A 23,228-nucleotide genomic window follows, 5' to 3' on the forward strand; every position below is an offset into this window, starting at 1 on the left:
CCATCTCATCTTGTAAGACAGGGCCATGTTTTAGCTCATATGTTAAATTATATTTCTTTTTTTAAAGTAGCACTGAAAACTTGGGTCTATGGTTTCAAATATATTTTGGGGGTTAGATGTATCTTCTTGGGTTGGAAATATACTGTTGGGTGCTAATGTGTATTTATAAGGTTATTTGAGCTAAATGATTCCCTCTTCAGCAAGTCCCACTGCAGTCAATAGGACTGTTCTCTGGCAATACATTGCTCAGTACCAGCATGAGCAGCATAATTCAGCTGATCTGCTGCTCTGGGCTGGAAAAGAAGAGGGAAAAAGACATTTTTAATTCTGTTTATCAATACAGTTCCAGGATTTCTACCTTATCCTAAATTGTTTCTGGCTTTACTAATGAAACATGTTTAATCTTCTCTATTTTTAATGTTATCCTCCACTTTCCTACCCACATCCTTCTTTTCAGAAGAAAATTCTTTCCACTGCTTCCCTCTGCAGAGATCTGCTCCAAGCTCTCAATCTGTTCCTGAGGGCTCGCCTCAAGGAGACACTTGGCATTGGAAATATTTGAAAAAACAGCTCTATTGCAAAGCCAGAATTCCTCTGCCAAACACACATAATGTCACCTGCCATGGTGGGTGTCCGTGCCCAGGTGCTGGCAGTGGGGCTGCAGGCCTGGCTCTTGGAGAGGCTGTGCTGCCCCTGCCCCTTCCAGCCTGTTCCTGACATTCCCAGATGGCTCCAGAAAGCCTCACCCATGGCACAGCCCAGCCACTCAGCCCAGGTGGTGAAAATGTGTCCAGTGAAGGGCAAAATCCTACACAGGCAGAGCAGCGAGGGAGCCTGAGGAGAACTGAGGAGGAGGAGGGAAGGGGATGCTCTGGGAGCCACCACAGAGAGCCCTGTGTCCTGTGGGGAGAGGATGGAGCAGGTTGGTGTCTCCTGGAGGAGCAGTGGCTCACGGAGGACCCAGGCTGGAGCAGGTGCTCCTGACAGGACTGCAGTCCTGAGAAGGGAAAAGGCCCAGGGTGGAGTAGGGGAGCAAGGAAGGATCAGCCCTTGCTCCTTGCACAGATCCTTGTGTTGGGAAGATGATCCTGGGAAACAGGGAAGGGCAGGGAGAAGGCACTGGTTTAATTTCTCTTTGATTTTTACCATGCAAACCTATTTTAACTGGCAATAAATGAGTCTCCCCAGAGCAGAGAGTCCTGCCAGCAGGTGAGTGCCCTCCCTGTCCACACCTTGACCCAGGAGCTTTTTCACCTCATTTTCACCTCTGTCCTGGTGAGGAGTGAGGGTGAGAGAGCACTGGGTGGGCAAAGCCAACCCACCTCAGCTCCTGGCTTTAGCTGAAAACATCTAAATGCATATTCTGCCACAGGAGTCAGACCCATCCCTTATTAACAACTGAACTCAAATGTGAATGCAAACTAAGATTTCCTACAGATTATTATCCAAAGTAAAAAGGAATGGTAAAACCAAGTTATTCCATTGTAATACTTATAATTAAGTGACTTCATTTTGTTTTATTTTTCATTAAATATCATGAATAAATGACACAGCTGGGTTAATAATATTCCTTGGATATTTCAGGATTTAGGTAGTCCAAGGTATTCATCCTGAATGTTTAGATTCCAGTTGCATCACAGGTCACAGATTTAGATTTTCCTGGACAAGGTTTGGTGTGTGAATTCACTTCAGCTGAGCTGTGCATGTGATCCTGGCAGCTTCCCTAGGGTTAAGGCAGCAGGCTGTATGAACACAGATGGTGGGCTAGGTCCATCTTGTCAGCTGATAAACTAATATACATGCTTCCCAGCAATCCCAGCAATTCCAGATATGGATTAAGTTATCTGCAGCACAGAGCAGAGGTGCAAATTTTGATGGAATTACTCCCAAAGAAGGACACAGAAGCAATTAAATTCATACTTAAAGTTCAAAGACCATTAAAAACTTGTACTTCAAGGCATAAGAAACTAAAAGATTATTAATTGAATAATTAAAACAGAGCAAAATGAGACCTTGATTTTGACCTTTTGCACATTCAGTTTCAACATCAAGCTAACCTGAACTGGATGGGGAACAGATGACCCACTCAGAACTGCTTTACAGGGTCCTCAGGATCCCTAAACTACCACTGGAGAATTGTACTGATGTCAGGGGAATCATGGATGGTGAAGAACTGGTGTGCTGAACCAACTGCCAGTCTGCTCTGGAAAACCCATCTCAGATCCAGCAGAGCCCTTAAAATATAATCTGTGTGCTTGATTCCTCAGGAACCCCAATATGGTTTTATCTCTTGATTTGAATACTCCTTTCCCTCCTAACGCACTATTTTTTTCTTTTTGTGAGTTTATTGGTTTCTTATTAGTTTTTGCCTCTTACCAGGCACACGTCAGCTGCCATTGTCACCTGCAGCCCTCTGCAATTTGGTGTCATTTGGACATTTCATTAGCCCACTATTTCTTCTCTGTCTTCCAGATGCTAAAGAGGCTGGACTGAGCACTAATGCCTCCGGTAACTAATTCAACAAGTTCCTCGTGCTCAATAGACTATTGTTTGTAATATCACAGCCTTTGCTCACAATCTGTCAGCCTAATTTCAGCCCACATAGCAATGTCATTAAACAAGGCAGCAGTTTTGGTACAAAGAAGCCAAGAACTGTAGGAACAAAACACCTCCTCACTTTAAGAGATGCTTTGTAGAAAACTGATAATGTCACCAAAAAATATTTCTTGGTGTCCAAGAGAGGATATAAACTTCTCAATGTTAATCTCATTTAAAAACTGCACATTTTTTTGTCCTGCCTTCAGAGTGCTGTAATCATGGGAAATGCATTTATCCTAATGGATGAGAATTATATTCCAATACCACAGGTCCCACAGTGACATGCATTAGAAACTATGGAACAGGAATTAAAACATTGATTACAGCATTCCATTTAGATATTAAGCCATTTTAACATTTTAACACTGAAAATAAACAATATTTTTTCTTAAGTGCAAACCACCTCTAAACTGATTTTTTAAAATAAATTTTAATACCATAATTTTTTCTTGCCTTTTTGCTAAATATAGCAAGAGATAAGACAATTTAAGAAGTGAGTAGACAGCAAGTTCCTCCTATGTCCCAGGAATTTCTGTGCAATTCCACAATGCATACTGTACTTAGCAGCACCTGCAGCCAACAGTTTCTGTGCTGAAATTGTGACAAATGTAAGAGAAATCCAGATAGCACCAATTTTGTGAAATGTACTTACCAACAGTTCCCAGTTATGACACAACCACTGTAAGACCCTTCGTGTGCACAGTTCTTATTCTGTGTACATTGCTAGTCTGGTCACTTGTGATATCTGTAAGAGTCTGTTCACAGCCTCATGGGTTAAGTATATTTTTCTAAAATCAGAGAAAAAGTCTCACACTACTGTAACACCAGCTTTGCTTTACTTCACTTTGAGTTCATGCCCACACAAACTCATCACCACTCCATTCCATAAACACAGAAGTTGTATATATGAGATTACACAGCATTCTTCAAAGCCTCATCACTCCATATCTTGTGATTAGCACTATATTTGGGGGTTAAGATTATAAAACACAAGATATTAATGTTATTTAAGGTACATGTATGATTAATGAACTGATTAATGAGACCTGCAAGAAAAAAAAAAACCAAAAAAATTATGAGCAATAAAATCTGAACTGGTTGGCATTTTAAGGCAATTCTTGTTTGACTTTTTTTAATAATTTGGGTGCACATCTGTATGCAAATGTGTGTCTCACTACATCTTAAAAGTAAAACAAGTAATTTATTAGGGTAGCCAGCACTTTGCAAAACATTTTTGGACTTTCTCTCCTATGCACTCTGAAATTAGTTGTGGGGGTGTTTTGCTATTATTATTTTACTTTACAGAAATATTAGCACAGATCTTTTTAAACTGATGGGAAGATGTGAACAAATCAAATTCCCAAATGTCTATAAACTGACTTTCACTTAGCCTTGGGGTTTGTTTTAAAGACACACTCAATTTTCAGTCACAGTTCTGTTCAATACCCTTAGCATACTAAGAAAAGAGGAGACATACTTTCCTTTAATCATTCAAGCTAAAATTCTTAATTATATTTGCTTAAAATTACTTCACAGAGTAATGTTTAGTGCAGTGCTCTCAAAATGTGAATAGTGAAAGGGGTCAATAGCATGTTTCAAGTTTCTTTAAAAGTCAGAAGAAAGCCCAATGATACTATTTTATTAATCATGCAACACACACTTAGTCCTCATAAAATATTAATGTTATTGCTTCCTACATCAATAAAAAGTGTACTTTACACAAAGAAAGAAAATCTGCTGAAGAAAATGCTAGCTAAAGTTACTAAACATTCTAACAATTATCATAAAAATGCTAGAAAAGAAAATATAGATATGTTAAGCAATCCTAAAATCTTCTTAAACCGCACATTGTGCTTGCCTACAGAGAATTTTTAAGATGAAAAATAGACCTTGAGGGTCTTAGACAAGCCTGAGGCAATATAAAGAAAAAGGTCAAACACTCTGCTAAAAAGGACCGTTATCTTCAGAACAACAACTTATCAGCCAGCTTGCAGCCCTGCTTATTTACAGTTATTGGTCCCAGAGGAAGTGCACTTCAGCGCAGGGCGCGATTACTTTGTAATGAGTTTGCCAGAAATGGTAAAGGAAACTAATTTGTAACAATGTGCTGTTCCCGGCACATGAACTTTCTCAGACACTTTTTTTTTTTTTTTTTTTTTTTTTTTTTGTCCGGCCATGAATAACTAACTTCAGCCTCCCTAATAAGCAGTGAAAACAGAAGTGCACTAAACCCGACTGAGTCGCGAGCATAAATGTGCTGAAATATCAGTGATTATCCCTCTCAGCTGTCCATTACAGTACTCATGATGACCACCAATTCCCCTGTGGTGGATATATAGAATGCAGGTTTCAGGGGGTGGATTTGCACATGAAAATTAACACCATTTGGAAGAAAATAGCCTGCACCTGTCACAGATTAGCAACAAAAGGTCAAATGCCTCCTTTTACACCTAGAGCACTTGCATATTGTATGTCTTGCTTATAGGAGCCTAATTCTAGTTTCTTAATTCAGAAAAGTGAGCACCATGGTGAACTGAGGAGAAAAAAAGAATTAAATCTTGGCTAAAAGCTATCAATAAATCTATTGATCAAGATACATATGAATGGAAGTAGCTGAGGCAATCTCTGTCTCTAAAAGAGGTAGTTTTTCAAAAGAGAATTACACAAAGTGCTCTTCTGTTTTTGTCAATATGCTGCCAGGTTTTGAAATGCTATTTTTCATCCACACAATAAAAATCTTGACAAGTAAGCAATAGAAAATCACTAATACACTTGCAGCTGCATTTCAATCTATACAAATTCTTTAAACAAAAACAACCAAGGAACAGATTGGAATATACATCATTTTCACCAGTTGAACCTGGGATCAAGTCCAAGATAGCCAAACAGTATTAATCTATATTTCATGCAACTCTATATTTCCCAAAATAAGGTAAAATGTTGAATATGGAATAACCTCTATGAAATTCATCCTTACAGATCATAAAACACATTGAGATGATAATGCAAAGAAATTTTATTGATATGTTCTAAATGGAACAGGAACTACAGGGACTGAGATCTGTAAAAACTTCTCTCTAGTGGAAGATTAGATATCTTCTGAAAGGAGTGCATCTAGGAATATCAGATGTAAATTCCCACTTGCTTTATGGTCTTTGCCTGTGAAAAGAGTTCATAAAAATAGTTTGGAAATAAGTCCTAAAGAACTTCCAAATAGTATTTGCTTTCTAAATAGGAAAAAGAATCTAATGAAATAGGGATGATATCTGAAAACCCATGACAGTTTTTGCGTCCTCTCCTAGATTCATGCCCAGAGCATATGTAAGCTCAAGATATCTGAAACCACAAAGCACGATTTCAAAAAATAAGACAATACCATAAAAACCACATATACAACAGCTATAAATTATTATTCAAATTATTAAAATTGCACATATCAAGCTCTGCAATGCGAAATATTATCTTCACTACCACAGTTAAATCAATGCTCTGCAGAAAATCTCTCAGTACTCTTCACCAATTTAGCATTCATTTAAAAACCTGATGTTTAGTTAAAACCAAAGCAATGCTCGTGACTCCACTTTTGGTCAAAGTCCAGATTTCCTTTGAAAAATGGTCAAGAATATCAAACAGGCAAAGCATTTCAAAAGTACATGGCTGAAGAAGCTGGATACTTCAAACTTAAAGTCTCTTTTCTATCTTCCCTCCTCAATTAAGTAAGTTGAAATTGTTGTTTCCATAATGTTCATCTATAGTGACATCCAAATAGCAGTAGATCAGTAGTTTTTGTGAAAAAGATTGTATGGGAACAATGACTTAGGTCTTAGCAGCAGTAAAGGTAAAAGGCCAGGTTCCATCTCTGCAAAGAGTAGGTCAGGATGTAGAGCTCACACAGGCCAAGAAACTCTGATTGAGCTTTTATTGTAAGCAGACCATATGATAAAATCTAATTGTCACTGAGAGCACATGAAAATACTAGCTTTACACTTTTCTTGTTTATCTATGTAAACAGCATTAAAATAAAATGTATCGGTTCAGTTGGGGGCGATATAATTATGGATATCTACTGGTTTGTTTCTTTTGGTCTTGATCTTAATTCATAAGAATGAGAGTCTGATCTGATTTTCCACACCTTTTCAGGACCACAGTCAGAGTTCCACTCTCTCCAAGACTTTTCCTCCCAAGTGACACAAGCAAGGTGCACTGGATCCATTTCCTGGGGGCATTTGGTCCATAGGCCCTGGGAACACAGTTTCTGCTTCTCAGGGGTCCCAAACAAGTGAAATTAACAAGTCTTTAATTCCTTTGTATTGAGTTAAATTGCAGAAATATTAATGATATGTGGCCTAGACTAAAACACCCACAGGAGTTTTATAAATTAAAACTTTTATCTGAATTAGAGTAGGAGGCAGAATTGTCTTCCACATAGAAAATTACGAGAATTTAAAACCTTTAGGAAAGGACTGGTTGAAAAAGGAGAGAATCATAATCAATCTTAAATCTATTTGTTGAATATAAAAGAAGGAGGGGTAAGGTGGCCAATACCATGATTTATTTTACAAAAAACAAAAAGATTCTCATATTCTAGGAGTCCAGGTAGTGCTGCTAGTGGATAGATTTAGGATGAGCTCTTCCTTTCAGAAGAAAAAAATTTTCTTGGTCACAGGTGTTTGAATGATGTCTGGCCAAAGGGGAAGGGGAAATAGAGGGATGAAAATTTATTAAGTAGGCTTGAGGTTCCTCCTGCAATGAGGATACAGTTACAGAGATTTCACATTATAAATAACTGTAAAGTTCTAGCATGTGTTAATCCCAAAGGCCACCTACTGACATCACTTGCAACTTTCTTTTATACTCCAGGAGAGTAAACAATGACATTTAGAAAGACAACACAAGCAGCTAGAACTGGAATATTTTCTGTCTTTTTATGTTCATTAAGCAGAGCAGTCTTTTTTGGTGATGCCAGTTTAGAGCACAGTTAAAAACAGCAACAAGTATTCCTGAATATTTAGTGATCATGATTGCTCAAGAACCACTATAAGCAAAATAGCATAATATACAAGTAACAGATATCCCAAAATACTGCAAAGACTATTGTGTAAACAGCAGGCTCACATATGTATTAAGAAATTATACAATACAATCTTGCTGAAAGAATTCAATAGTTTTGATCAAAAGAGATTGATATTTAATCACTTGCAGCCAAAGAGCCTTATTTCAAAATTGCCCTTTTCAATAAAAACTAATGCTTTCAGTCAAAGGACCTAAAAAACCTGGTGCTGCAAAGAATAAAATGTCAATGTTCACCGAGTAGGGAAATTGTAATGGATGAATAAAATGGAGTCAGGCTCTTGACTTTCTCCTATATCTGTGAGAGTCTTAAAAATTAGAGAAATATCAGCAGAGCCCAAGACTGCAGGCAAAATGCTCCAAAAAGTCACAAAATCATGTAAACACACCAACTGGCAGTGGTAAAGCAGCAACTTAGTAGGGAGTGTCAAGTGCTTAAAAATCAGAGGCCTGTGCCCTAAGATGGCCATCACACACCCACTACACCAAATCCACCAAATCCCCAGAAAAACAGATTTCTCGGCTCCCTCTTTATCAACTCCCCAAAGGCCTCCAATGACAGATGGGCAGTTATTTATCCACGGCAGTGAACCTTTGTTAAAGGAAAATCAGAATACAAAGAGGTTTTGCATTAGTGTCACGAAACTCAGCTTTCTTTAACAAAGCGTGCGCTCCCAAAATGAGTCTCTCACGGCTGTGCTTGCACCACATCCTTCAGAGCAGAGCTCTTAAAGGAAAAGCATTCGGGGAAATTTCTGTTTGGAAGTCACTTAGCATATAATGGGTGCTATCCTAAATAAATAATGAATGAGTTAATAAATAAATTATAACGACGTCTGCAGCCTTAACCACGGAAGCAACCACCAGCCAAGGCCGATGAGGGAGCAGGAACTGCAGGACCACAGTGGGATGTACCACCACTGGTGTGTCACAGACACAAACATGTTCCAAACACTGACTCCTTAGGGCCTGATGCTCAGTGCACACCACTGAAATCTGTTGCTCTCTACAGCCTCTGATGTAAAACATTTTCATCTATACCTGCTGCCTAACAGCATAAGTGTGCAAGAAGAAGTATTAAAAATGGTTAAAAAAATTTAAAGCTGCATATTCTTTATTCTTTAGTACATCACAGCAGTGCTACTTATGTAATGCTTCCTACTCAATATATTCATCGTTTTGCAAAGACCCTGAGAATTCTTGTAATGCAAAAGACAGGGAAGTTCTTTCATCCTACAAGAGAGCATATTCCTGTTGATTTATTACTGCACAGTAATGCTGTAATTCTGCATTTGGCCTAGTTTGGTACCTTATACACAGAATCACCATTTTTCCAGGGGAATCCTTCCAAAGGATAACTACACACTGATACTTGAATAAAAATTAATAGTTGGAGACCTTAATCAGAGACCTACAGTTACATTATACTCTCAAGGACCTCTCAAAAGTCACCACAGCTGTAAATAAAATCAGAAGTTTTTTATTAAAGAGTATTAATGGAAAGTTTCCAGGTATTGCCCTATAAAAGAATCTTGGTTTTGAGATGGATCCTGGATAAGAACCTTTTTTAACTAATAAATTACCAGATTTATAGCTGAAACTTCCTTTATCTTATAAAAAATGCTTGGAAAAAGATACTCCAAGGAGAGACTTTCCACACAAATACTGAATGTGAATAACATCTGTCCTACATACAGCTTTTGTGGAAGAAACAGTCTTATTTTAGTTTATTATAAAACTGAATTTGATTCTCTATGCCATTATCAATCTAGTCACAAAAACAGTTTGGGGGCTAGAAATGTTATTCTCATTCAGTACATTAATCCCATCATTTCATTGCCTAAAAGTGGTATCTTACCATATAATCTCCATGATAAAATTTACAGATAGACTTTCCTGCAGTCTGGGTACATTTTTAGCCATTTCATCAGATTAGACTGATACACAACTTTTCTGCTCATCTCCTCCTCCTCCTCTGTAGCTCCTACTCTGGCATTCTTTTGTAGAACAAGGTGATTTCTCTGCTTTTCTCTTTATTATACAGCATTTTGATCCTTCTGCAGGTAATGGAACTTGCTCCTGTATTTTCACTTATACAATTTTCTGACTCCTGTGTCTTGCTATTTTCCTTTCCTCCAGACACCAGCCTGTTCTGGAAGACCCCCTTGACTTTCAGATTTACCAATATTTATGAAATTATGCCAATACTGTTCATAAAATTACTGCATTATGTTGGTTTGTTTTTATAATGCTGCTAGAATTTATACAGGCCTTTGTAACTGTACCCACATGGATTTAACAGAAAACTGCTTCCCCTCATTCATCTTTGTTTAGCTAAAGCTTAAATTAGACATTAAAGAACTATCTAGTTGATGTTATTTTTTCAATCAGAAGTGATAATTTAAATATTGACATTTTAGATGGCACCAACATGTTTTTGATTTCTGCTATGGTTACAATGTTTTTTTATATCTGAATGTCTGTCTTAATTTTGTTGGGGTTTTGGTGTTTTGTTGTTTTTTGGGGTTTTTTTATTTTGCTGAATCCAGAAGCGTTCCTTTTATTTCAAAGTATTTCTATGTTTGTAGTAAATTAAACATTAATCTTTCTCTGCAAATGTCAAGTGATATTTAAATGTTTTTCTGGCAGATAAATGATTATTAATATTAATGCAATAAAATCACAGCTCTTTGTCCTTTCTTTGATATTTAAGAAAAAATTAAGAATGTCAAAACAGTTCTGCAAAAAGAGAATTCATTGGTCTACCATCCACTCTTCATTAGCCTGAGAGGTAAAAAATTACTGATCTTGTGAGACAATGTGTTTATAGAATCAGAAAGGGTTGAAAATGAATTACTCTATCAGTGGTAGAGTGTGTATCACTTCAATGTGAAAATGCCTTGTTAAAGTTCATTTTAATTTAAAGCCCCCTTTTGTCATTCAAAAAGCTTTAGCACAACGAAAGAATCTTTGTCACTTTCATAATTAGCCCCTCTTGCACTAAATGAGAATAAAATCTGATCAGAAGTCCATACAGGGAAGGTCATAAATCAAAGGGAAAAGCTCCACAACAGTCCTGTAAGATGTCCAAAGGCACACACAGCTTGGAATTAAAGCACTGCAGTCAGGATCCACTCCCAGAAACACAGCACAAAAAAAGCCCCAATAATATCTGTTTGACAGGCTAAATTTATCTCCATATTCTGTAGCCCTATAAACACATTTTGCTGTTTAGATACAAAAGCAATTTCAGCACCAAGGACAATCCAGGAAAGCAAACAGCTGTTAAAGTGCTACTATCACCGTTTGCCAAGCAAAGTCAAATTAATTTAACTTAATGTTCTCACTTCAAACTTGTGGCAGTAAAACAAAAGAAAAACAAAAAACCACCACATATGATAATTGTCATAAAGTGGGAAAAAAGTTGTATTAACAGAAAAAAACTCTTTAGGAAATCAAGTTTTATTTTATACACAGCAGAGAGTATGCAGGCCAGCTCAAATGCAAACTGGATTTTATTCAACTTATTTTCATTTTTAGATGAGAGTAAAAAGACATTTTGTAATATGTAATAGAATTCTCAACCTTGGAGAGTTATGGGAGAGAGTGACAGCACATCACTCTCTCTACTCAGGGATCATAAGAACACCAACAGATATCCAAGCCATCAACATATTATTTTACTCCTCATGTTAACACAAAATGAGGATTTCATCAGAAAATGATGCCTAAAACATGGGGAGAGAGAAGGGCAAGGAGAGGGCAAGGTAGGAAGTTGAAGTTAAGACTACTCTAAAGTGGCAGCCAGCCATGAAAATTTGTACTCTACAACAGATACACTTTTTATGATTCCATGTATTATGTTAACATTAAATGCTAATCTTAAATTTTAATCAGATGAGAGTACTTTTAAAGTAGCTACATCCATACAAACAGGGACTTCCATGAAAATTCACATTCACATCTATAAAGTATACATATATATGAAGACATTTGTATTTGTATAGCTCCACCTTGAAACACACTGTTAAGTCTATTAAAACTGTGCAATTTTCCTTTATGAGATTTTGGGTTTTAACAATATTTTCTCTGTTCTCTGCAGAACAAAGCTATTTCTGAATTTTTTGCAGAACCAAGCTATTAATGTTCTGTCTCTATCCATGCAAACACCAAACTACTTCCAAAGGAATGCCTTGTTTGGAGGGCGTGGTTGCTGTCACATGTTCCCGAAATTCCACATTACAATAATTATATAATGATCACAAGCAATTCAATTCCACATATTTGGAGACATGTGGAATTGGTCTGCTAAGCAACAGACTGAAGAGCTCAGTGTGACAAAAAGAGAGCACTGCCTTTCTCCATCCTCCTACAATCTAACACTTCCATTCGCTATCACTGAGCTTCCCACGTTGACTCAGGTAGGGAGCACCCAAGTTTCCTCCTGGACACAGCCCCCTCCTGCTTGAGGCACAAAAGAAATGTAATTTCCCTTGTCGCTCAGACATACAGGTATCTCAAAAATGCAATTTGCAAACTCCCATACAAGCAAAGCAAGCCTGGGAACTGTGACGAGGGCATGCAGGTGATTAGAGAAAGAAAATGGATTTAAGATGGATGGGATGAGAATCTGAGTCAGACATATTATTGAAATTGAACTGCCTAGATCTTTCTCTTATAAGTGAGTATTCCAAAAAGCCAATAAAGCTTTTAAACAAAAGGCAGGCTTTTTTTGCTATATAATAACCTAGATTAATTGGCTTTTAAATACAGAAAACTCAAAATGACAAAGTATGAAGGAACAAAAATCAAAACAGAACTCCCTTGCCCACTCTGCTATAACTTTTCACCTATATCTGAATCTCACAAAATGTGGAGGAAACTATGATTTTAAGGCCAATCGCGTCACATAGTCACTTTTTCTGCTTTTCTGATAATTCTTTGATATCCAGAAGTTTCTAGCCTACCAAGACGCCCACTTAAGCTTGATTTAGGACTCCAATTAAGTGGAGCAAGATTTTTTTTATTTGACTGTATCTCCAATTTTCTTTCTCTCACAGGGTTTGAGTTTGGTAGGAACATATTTTTCCAAAAAGAAAAAAAAAATCTAAAAAAAAAGGAAATATGTAGATTTTCAAAATAAGCAAAATTTTCTCAGACATTATTTTATGAACTCAGAAAACAAATGAGTATTTCTAAAGCAATTATTACTTAAATAACCTTACAGTGATTGTTGAGCTGTGTTATTGTCTCTCATGGGCACGAAGTGACCTTGATCAATTATACAGATCCAATGTTGCTTTTGACTCTTCAAAGGCAGGGACTTACACACACTTTGCAGTACTATTTCTATTCAAAATTAGGCTGAATTTCTCAAGAGGGGTACCAATCTAGCTCTACATAAGAATTTAAAGAAATATCAAAACCTTTCAGTTAAAAACAACAAAACATGCTACTTTTGTTACGTATTATGTTGTACTTCTAATAGTATACCCTGACAATATAGGAAGCTACTGATATAATATGAGCTCTTTAGAACATAATGCACATAAACTATGAGATGAAGGGGTTGATTAAAATTACTTATTTAAATATATCCATGGTTAATTCCAATTTTCAGTTTGAATCTATATGTCTGTGCTTTACAACACATTCATTCATTATGACACACAAAAATCTTTGTCTTATTAAATGCAATGGAAAGTTTTAATACATTATGAAACATTGGACAAGGACTTATATAACAAAACAAGTATCACCTTAAGAAGCAAGTAATGATTTGTGGTTCCTAATTTTAATAACATTCTAGTACTTTAACCTCAATAACCTGTAAAAATCAGATATTTAATACGTGAGTAAAAAAATGTTTACATGTTTCTATCCATATTGAAAAACCTTCAGATAAAGAAGTTAACAAATGTCACTAACTTTAACCAAATATACATGCTATTTCAAAAGCCAGTCTTCAAAACCAGGAACTTTTTTTAAGTCTGTCTATTCATATGTCTATTCATATTTTTACCACACTGATAGGAAAACATTATCCCTGTGACTGAGAGATGGCTTTCTGTCACACTGTTAATGTGAAGGCAGTCAGCAACAGGGGGACCTCTGGCTTTAGACCATGCCAGACTCACAGGAAACACAGCAGTCCCACTGCCCCTCTAAAAATGGAAAGATTTTCTTTGGGAAGTATCATTAGAACCTAAAAGACTTCCAATTCTGAACAGGTGGGCAGCTTCTTACAATTACCAGGACAGCAGAGGTGTTGTAAATATCAGTTTGTAAACTCTTACAAATAAGTATAAAAATAGGAGATATCAGAAAACCTAAAGCAATAGCAGCTATATTTTTTTTTTAACTAAGGGGTTTTTGTCAGCAAAGTGGTTTTTTTAAACTCATATAAAACTTCACCTGCAACAATCAGTTCTATAAATATTGAGGGATTTGGCCTCAGTGTACAGAACAAGGTATTCCAGAGTCATATGGATATTTGTGTATTTTTTTCCCCTTCCTCCCATTATTTTTGCATTTGCTGCTGTATTTTGCTGCCCATCAAGGCCTAGAACAGGCTGGAATGGAACCCATGCCCCCAGGACTCACCCTGAGCTGCATGGCAAGGGCGAGGTCCATGGTGGCACAACCCATGAGTGTCACACAGTGACACTGCCCACTGCTCTCACCCTGAAGTGAGCCTCCACCTTCCTCTGCAAGGCATCCGACACCAAACCACACCAGGACATTCTTCCAGTATCATCCAGCAAACAGTAATAATAATAATCATGGAGGAATGATTGGCTAACAATTTTTAGGGGGCAAGATAATTGTGTAGGACTAGACAGGTTAATTAAGAATACGACTAATTAATAAGTTTATTTTATTTTGGTTAGATTTTCTTGGTGTTGAAATCTTTCTGCGAGACTGGAAATAATTCACAAACATTATCTTTTCACTGTAACATCCACAGTAAAATGACATTGGATTGCATATTAATTTGCCAAAATTGAATTTTCTCCACATTTTCTAGTTCATACCCTGTGGAATTTTATGCTGTTAAAATATAGTAGCCTATATTTGCTCTTACTATGAAGTCATGTAGATAAAAAAGAACAAATCACAATTATCAAATTACAATAATACAACTTTCTGATTTCAGCATTCTTCCTTTCTCAGAAGAACCAACAATTTAACATATGTCTTCCAGTTATTATTATCAGTTAGCAAAGCTTGTTACAGTACTGTCAAAGAACACAATATTGCTTTTCTCCTCATCTAGGTTAAATCAGCAAAAACTGAATAGGTTGCAAGAGATAATGCCTGTTCTCCCTCCTCTTTCTTTACTCAGCTGGTTCATTCTTCATTAGTCTGACTCAGAGAAGAGAAGATAACCTAACACAATTTTTCCAACAGTATTTAAGTTTCCCCGTGCTGCTGAAATAATATCAGTTATTGTTACATTCTATCTGAAATAGTATCTATTATTCCTAATACCTGTTGAAGCATGGCAGACTATAAAATAGCATCCCTGCAAAGGGAAGTCCATCTTATCCACTGTGATTCAGGATGACACATACTTTGTTCAGTTTAAAGAGTAATCAAAGGTGTGGGCTTAAATCCAATTAGTGTGCTTCAAAGAAGATAATGTCAAAATGCTTCAAATGGTGATTCTACCATGTAACACTGAAGCTCTGAACTTCTGGGAGCCCTGGATTTCTGGAACTATAAAATGAAAACAAAAGTACCTTGCAAAGCACACAGTGATCTCCTGCTGCAAATTACTACAAGCATCAGTTGTTATTATTAACTAGGCTAACATTCTAAGTAGAAAATAAAATCAGAGGTCTTGGAAGTCATGTATTCCCATCCTAAGAAGTATCTAGATGTCATAGTGACACTGCAGATATATGGGACAGACACTTTTAATTGAACTCCTTGTAATCACTGAGAATTGTCTCCTCTTCCTGCCATCTAATCAGCTCTGACTCCTCTGGCATCCACCCTCACTGACCTTCAGCCAACTGAGTGACAGAGCATTTGCCCACTTGCCACACGACTCATTCACAGCAAGTTTCACAAGCTTATGGTCTGACCCAAAACCAACAGAAACTGTAGTTATGCAGAAATTTTCCTCTGATTTCTGCTCTGGACCAGCCACTGAAGATTTGGCATCTGTCAACATAGGTCCCCTGTGATAGAGAAAATATTTCGAGTGCACAGCTGAAGTTGGAGTTTTGGGTAAGAAACATTTCATGTCAAAAAAAGAGCATGCAGACTGAATAAGGACAAACATCAGGACAATAGCTCTGGAACCCAGTTCCTTTGAATATTGAATATATATAAATATAAATTAAGACATTTAAGAAGAAGGAAAATAGAAAGCATTTTGGAAAGGCAGATTTACAAAAATCAAGGAGGGATACTGGTAGAGGAAATTGTGTAAATAGGAAACCTTGACTAAAATAAAATGGACAAAATGTTTACTGATAAAAATGAAATGCAAATATGACGGAAGAAAATAAATTGATCACTAAATCCAAAAGGATAAAGAAGAGCACACAGATGGGAATAATGAAAAACAAAACAAATGCTAATGGCAGACCAATAACATGGAGTCCTAGAGGTGATAACAGCAAGATTTAATTCGATACAGCAGTTAACGTACAGGCTCAAGGAGTGAGGCTCAACATTCTCTCAACACACAAAAGAAAACACTTTAGCAATAACATTTACACAAGTGCATAGAGTAAAGAGAAATAACAGGCAGGACAGCATAGAGATAATCAAGTAAGAGGATGAGAAGTGTCTGGGATGAGTGAGAATCGCCCTGAAGCTACTGAAACAGAAGGGCCACTGAAAATACAGGCAGTAATAACCAGAAGTCAAGTTCCAACTTGCTGTCAGCTTTTATTTCTCAGACAAAAGCATAAATTAATTATAACATTGCTGCCCCATTCCTTGTCTTAACTTTACTTTTAGTAAGGAGCACAGCTACCATCCATCACCCCAGCGAGCTCAGGCACAAAGCTCTGGTGTTCTGACAGCAATGGATCTGTAACAGCACAAAACTCCAGAGTGAGCTCACCCTCTCAGTATTCGTCCAATCTCAAGACATTTTGGGCTGTGCTAACACTGCTAAACAATCTAATTTAACGGTACCTACACAAGAGGTACATCAGCCCAGTGCAGGTACATGGGCAGTTTTATGTTGCATTGAAGGTGCTTCATTACAACTTAACAGTAATATGAAATATATATGTAAAGCCTTATATAATTGGATCCTAATGTAATAAAAACTGCAAGTGAGAAGAAAGACCAAAAAGGAACACAAGTGTCAAAAAGAATTCTTAGTCAATCGTTCAAAAAACTCACTGTGAACATAATTTCTTAAGCTGACCACCAAAATGCTAAAAGGAAAAGGGAAAAACCCTAGATGTATTATTCCTTAGCTCTCCATATTTTATATTGCATTCATGATAAAGGCTTAAAAGTTTTTCACATCAGAAATATGACATTCACTTACAATCTTAAAAAAGGCTACTAAAAATGAATTATTCATAATGTAGTACAGTAGCAACAATAAACATTCAAATCAATTTTTTTTTAAAACAGAATAAATTATTCTTCTTATGAAAAAGCTACAGTTTCAGATGAGAAAAAAGAGATGTGATTCCACCAGAAACTGTTAGAACATAATAATAACCCTTAATATATTATGGTAATTTACCTTCACATTATGTTGTTGTAGTAGATACTGGAATTCCAGTAGCTGTCTAAAGAACACACAGTGATAATTTATGGTTTGTTCCCAGTTTGTTTTCAGAAATACAAACACTAAATCAAAATTAGCATGCTAAAGGCTGAACCTAGAAGGCAATTAGGTTACTAAATAGCATCGATAAATGCAAAATGAAGCTCTGCATGTATGCAAAATAATGTGTTTCCCACCTAATAACTTGTATCCAAATTCCTGTTAGGCTAAGCAAAAAATTCCAAAATATTTTCTCCTGAAATCAGATAGTATCCATCCAAGAATAAAAATACTTTTTGTTTATGAAACACCTCTTCTGAAGTATGTTTTCCAGCCAGTATTCTTTCAAAAGTACAGACCACTGTTTATTTCACAGCATTTTGTCTCTTCTTGCATTAGAGTGGCAGCTCAAACAAGCAAAGATCTTAATTTGGCTTGTTAACTTTGGAACAGCAGGCAGCTGAGAATTTTTAAGTGATTTAAAGAACAACAAGAACAGAATCTATCTGAAGTGTATTCTAATTTCAGGGCAGAAAAGAGAAAGTGTTAATCTTTTAAGTGATCTCTTAGGGATGTCTGGAGATTGTCTAGTCCTAGAGGAGGGTCAGCATGAGGAGGCTGCTCTGAACTGCATCTGCCCAGGTTTTGAATGCCTCTGCAGATGGAGAATCCACAGTTCCTCTGGGCAGCCTGTGCCACAGTCTTCAGCCACTGGAAAAAAAATCAAACATGACACACAAGGGTCAGGGTAGGATTAATGAGGGAGCTGGGCCTGCTCACCCCTAAGAAGACACGACTGAGAGGGGCCCTCATCTCTGTCTGTCACTGTCTGCAGGGAGGGATCAGAGCAAGGACCAGGCTTTGCTCAGTGGTGCCCAGCAATGGCACAAGAGGAACAGGCAGAAACTGATGCACAGGAAATTCCACCTGGGCACAAGGAAGAATTTTCCTGTGCAGTGACTGAGCACTGGAAAAGGATATCAAGACAGGGTGTGGAATCTCCATTAGTGGAAATATTCCAGAACTGTGTGCATCCAACCCTGTGCCATGTGCTTGGGCAGGAGGGTGGAACAAGGTGATCCACTGTGGTCCCTTCGAAGCATCCTGAGATTCTGTGAAAGGTATCCCTGTATCTGGGGCTGGGAAGGAAGTACAAGGAACATTGTTCTCCCAGCTGATGCTGCCTGAGCCTGTCCTGAGCCAAGAGCAGCACCACATGTTGTGGTCACACAGTGACAGAGAAGCAGCAGCTCAGCACTGCTGTGCCCATGGCCAGTGACCCTTCCAGGAGGGCTCCCATGAACATTTCAAATGGTTCTTCTCTGCTTTAGTCCCTTTCCTTCTGCTCCCCTGTTCTTTATAGCATCCGTGTTTGATCAAATCTAGTAGACATAGTAAAGATATGAAATTTCCTACATTTCAGTCTGAATTTGGCTCACAGATCTGATGCAAAGCACTCTCAACGTTTCTCAGCCATTTTGCACTCATTTCACACAGCTGAAATTCACTACAAAAGGCACTAGGCAGTCAAGAACCAGGGCTTTTGTGTTCCTGTCTTCTGCAAAACAGGGATAATATTACAGGTTACTGAACTAACTGAACAAAATACGACTATTTAGTCAAGCACGATATTTCAGTGTTCTCCCAAGATGAAAATAAAGCCTTTCCAATACCTCTTAGCTCCCAAATATTTACTGTTCTGATGCCACTTTCTCTTTTATTCTGAGTACAGCCACTCCTTGTGATAGTCTATATAGCACCATCTGCATAAGAAGAGTAAAGAACACTTCAATTTCTTCTAGTTCTGAAGGGCTCCGATTTCAAAAGACAGAGGTTAAGCATATAAACAGGACAGTGAAGGCAGAGTACTACTTTCAGGAAATAGCAAGGAGCAGCATTCCCGGCAAAATAAACAGCTCCAGAATTTTTCCACTGGCACTGCTCTACATTGTATTTTCCCTGGGTTTGAGAACCCACCAAGACGAAATTTTGGAAGGGTGGTTGGCAGCTCTTTAAAAGGCTCAAAATCAGATGAAAAACCTAAGGTACAGTTAAGGTCTGCACTGCACCCATCAGAAGAGATTGACCTGGACCTACCAATCACTCAAAACTAACACGATTCTCTATTTTAAGAAGCAATTATTCAAAGCAATTATTTCCTTAGTCAGTTACTGAGGCAGAGGTCACCTGTTCCTCTACAGAGTAGCCACAGATTTATTCAAATCCAGGGATTGTATATGAGAAGAATTTTGCATCTCCTCATTAGTGACTTCCAATGGTGTTAAAAAATCTTTAGGTACAGCACAAACTCATCTGGAAATTTTTCATTCATACTTTTAACTGTCCCAGTCTTCTATTGTGTCACTATATATACATACCTCTATACATTCCTGATTCCTGATGTCACATTCATGTTCATATTAACATGTGCAGTTTGAAATAAACACAGCTGCATTTATGTCAATGATTTTATATTCAAATATATCTGATTATGCTGAAATAAACACAGCTGCATTTATTTCAGTGATTGTACATTCAGATAAGGATATTTGTTCAGTGTAATGTAATGTTCCTTCACACTGGCAGGGACATTGCTATTCTTTCTTGTATTTCCCTCTATCATTTTTCCAGATGGAAAATTTTGAACAGAGCCAGAAAAATGGAAACTGGAAAATTTATCTCAGAACCTGATATATAGAAAAATCCTTTTGCTTATTCTCAAAAATTACTTAGCCATCTTTTTATATAAAGTATCTTTGTTGTTGAGGGTCTTTTTTAATTCCTTCTTTATCAGAGACGAAGCTTACAAAAATCCCATGAAAACTTTTAAATCTGATGGAAATCTAGTATCAGGAATGTGCAAGATCTTAAGAACAGATCTGCATCAGGTCTGTTTCTGGACAACCACCTTCAGCCACTGTCCTTAGCAAATAGTTTGAATGGAAACAAGAACTGTAAGATTTTCCTTCCTGTTATTTGATCAAAGTATAGTTTTCCATGATGTTACTTTTGGCTTGCAGCTATAACCTCAAATCTGTTTTTAGAAAATAACACAACATTATTAAATGTACTAATAGTGATTAAGCATTTAATCAGATGTATCTATCAGGTGAGATCAAGGTCCAGCTCAGTAACTGCCAGAAATGGATCCCTATAGAAGAGCATAAGAAAAACAACAATCATTGGAAGACACTTCCCAGTATAATTCTCTAATTTACAAGGCACCATTTATGAACCTTCTGAGCCAGAAATGGCGTCAGTGTTTAGTACCTCTCAACTGATCTTGCTTTCCTAGGCTTGTCAGTTGGTTTTTTTATTGAAAGCATGACACATGTCAAGTTTTAGCACCTACAATGTTCTGCAGAGAGAAGTTCCATAGCTTAATTAAACAACATGTAAGGAATCATTCTCCTTTGTTTGCTTTCAACATATTAACTGCTAGTTTCATTTGATGGCCCTTAGTTTTTTGTACAAAGAGAACAGACAGGGAAACACTGATATTTTAACTAGAAATCGTGATTTTGCAGACCTTTAATGTATTATTCCTCAGTCGCCGTTTTTCCAGACTAAGGATCCATACTGTATTTAGTTGTTTCTGATATGGAGACTGTTGAAAATCTGCTGTGAGCTTACAATATCTGATCACAGACATTTCTGCTTCTGTTTCCAGTTGCTCATTCCGGTCCCTTTCAGGTCAGTCAAAGAGCAAATCAACACATGTCCTTTAATACCAGATGAGGAGATACCAACACTTGGGAAGAGGGAGGAAAGGATTGGTCCTGAAGAAGGTAGTGTGAGAATCAGATGGTAAACTGACTGTAAAAATCATAATTGTCACAACAACTGCAATTAACATCCTAATTCTTTACTCTCGTTGTTACAGTAATACTTCCTGCATTTTCAATAGTTCTATAGGTCATTAATACATATTTTCCACAAGTTATGCAATCTGACCAATGACATATGTGTTGGCTGGTATCACATTGGCATCAAGCACTCCCCATTTGTAAAAATGCCTTCCATACTGTATCTGTTTAGATATTTAAAAGGGTAATATTTAGTTCCATTTGCAATGCTGACCTAGCAAGAAAGAAATTAATTTGGCATTACAGCAGTAACATCAATTTCCCATGTAACTTTAGTAATGCATTTACTGGAAAGAGATTAATATCAATTCCATAAATCATTCACGTGCTTTTTCCGGAGTTTGAGACATCTGAGTAATGTCATATATGTTAACTGATAGCACTCTGTGCATGCTACATCCATTAATCTATGCCTAGTGTCATCATTAAAACACACAAAAAAATTAAAATCAATCCTTTGCTCTTACTTTTTTTCTGACTTTTAACTTGCAGTAGTCCAAAGGTATTGATACTCTGACAGAGTAACACTGCTTTGAACTGGGAACAGACATGTTCAGAAATGGGAAACATTTGCTAAATTATCCCCACTGGCAGCAATAACTACTTCATGCTTTCCTGTGAAATGTGACATAAATTACTGTCAAAAAATAAGGAAATAACTAAAACGTTTCATTAATCAGACACACCTTGAAGCCCCAAAAGCAGGCTGAAAACAGACATCATTACTGAAATAACACAGAGACTTTCATTCCTTTGTTTCTACTTTACAGATGAGCATCCTTGTAGAAGTGAAAGCCAAAACAGTTCCACCTCACTTAGTGAGTCTAGATATACATGAGACATTACAATACAGGAAATTTGGAATATTGACTAGTTTTTGCTCCAAAACACAGTTTATCCTACTACTAAAAGTGTTTACACTGGAAGAAAGTATCCTTATACAGCTTTTGAACTTTCTATTTCTACTGATGTGCCATTATGCCACTTGCCTGTATTGCTTTATTCCTGCTCTAGGATATCATTGCAGTGCTGCTGAAATCAGGGGCAAGAAGGGTCTTTCTGTTCATTTAAACATAAACACACAGAGGGCCAGACTGTTTAATAATTTTGCAAGCACATTACAATTCTATGTTAGATGGCAAGAATACAACTATTTCCTAGGTTGGATTTCAGTTTTTCTTTGAGCATGATACTTAACAGTATCATCATCTGCGTTGTCTTAGTTTTAATTTTTAAATTTTTACAAATAAAAATGTCCATTTCAGAAAATGCTTTGCAAAGCAAATTTTACAATATTTTACTAATCACAAGTAAGATTAATCACCCCTAATTTTAGCTGTCTAAAGTTACATGTCAAGTCTTAACAACTGGGACAGAAGCAGCCCCAAAGGGCAATCCATCCTATATTATCTGTGCTTTTGTTCAGAAGATATCTTTCATGGTAAAGCTCAATGGCCTATTTCACGCCTCTAAGTGGTTACAATGAGATCAGCGGAATTACAATCACTTATTGCAATTTTGAGTGTTGTGCAAAGTGTTTTATAAGTACATTATCCTATTTTTGAAATATAGAAGGATATTTAAAACCTTAACAAAAATGATACGAGGGTACTTCTCAGTCATATGAGATCTCTTAATACATTGTAAGTTTTAACTTTTTTCCAATTGATTAATATCATTCGCAATCCATCAGCACTAAATTTTTTATCAGGTTTTTAATGCAAAATATTTTACAAACCTGCTGTAGGAAAAGACAAACTAATGTTTGTGAATCATTTTCATTGCAAGGTGGTGGTACAGCAGTTAACATAATTTGAGGCTTACAGTAATTGAGATTGAATCTAAAATTTTACAAAACTTTAATTACAATCTTTTGAACATAAACCACAATACAGAAATTACCCAATCATAACATTTTTTCATAAAAAAATAAGAATTCATCCAAA

At 36.8% G+C, this 23,228-nt stretch overlaps 1 protein-coding gene across 3 annotated transcripts in view; it reads right to left on the reverse strand.

Moving 5' to 3' along the window:
* LOC120503178 (cytosolic carboxypeptidase 6) overlaps positions 1-23,228 on the reverse strand; it is an 882,397-nt gene that overhangs the window by 836,953 nt on the left and 22,216 nt on the right. The gene's annotated exons all lie outside the window — the stretch shown is intronic.

The sequence above is a fragment of the Passer montanus genome, unplaced genomic scaffold, assembly GCF_014805655.1.
Source record: "Passer montanus isolate IOZ18808 unplaced genomic scaffold, ASM1480565v1 scaffold25, whole genome shotgun sequence".
Taxonomy (NCBI): domain Eukaryota; kingdom Metazoa; phylum Chordata; class Aves; order Passeriformes; family Passeridae; genus Passer; species Passer montanus.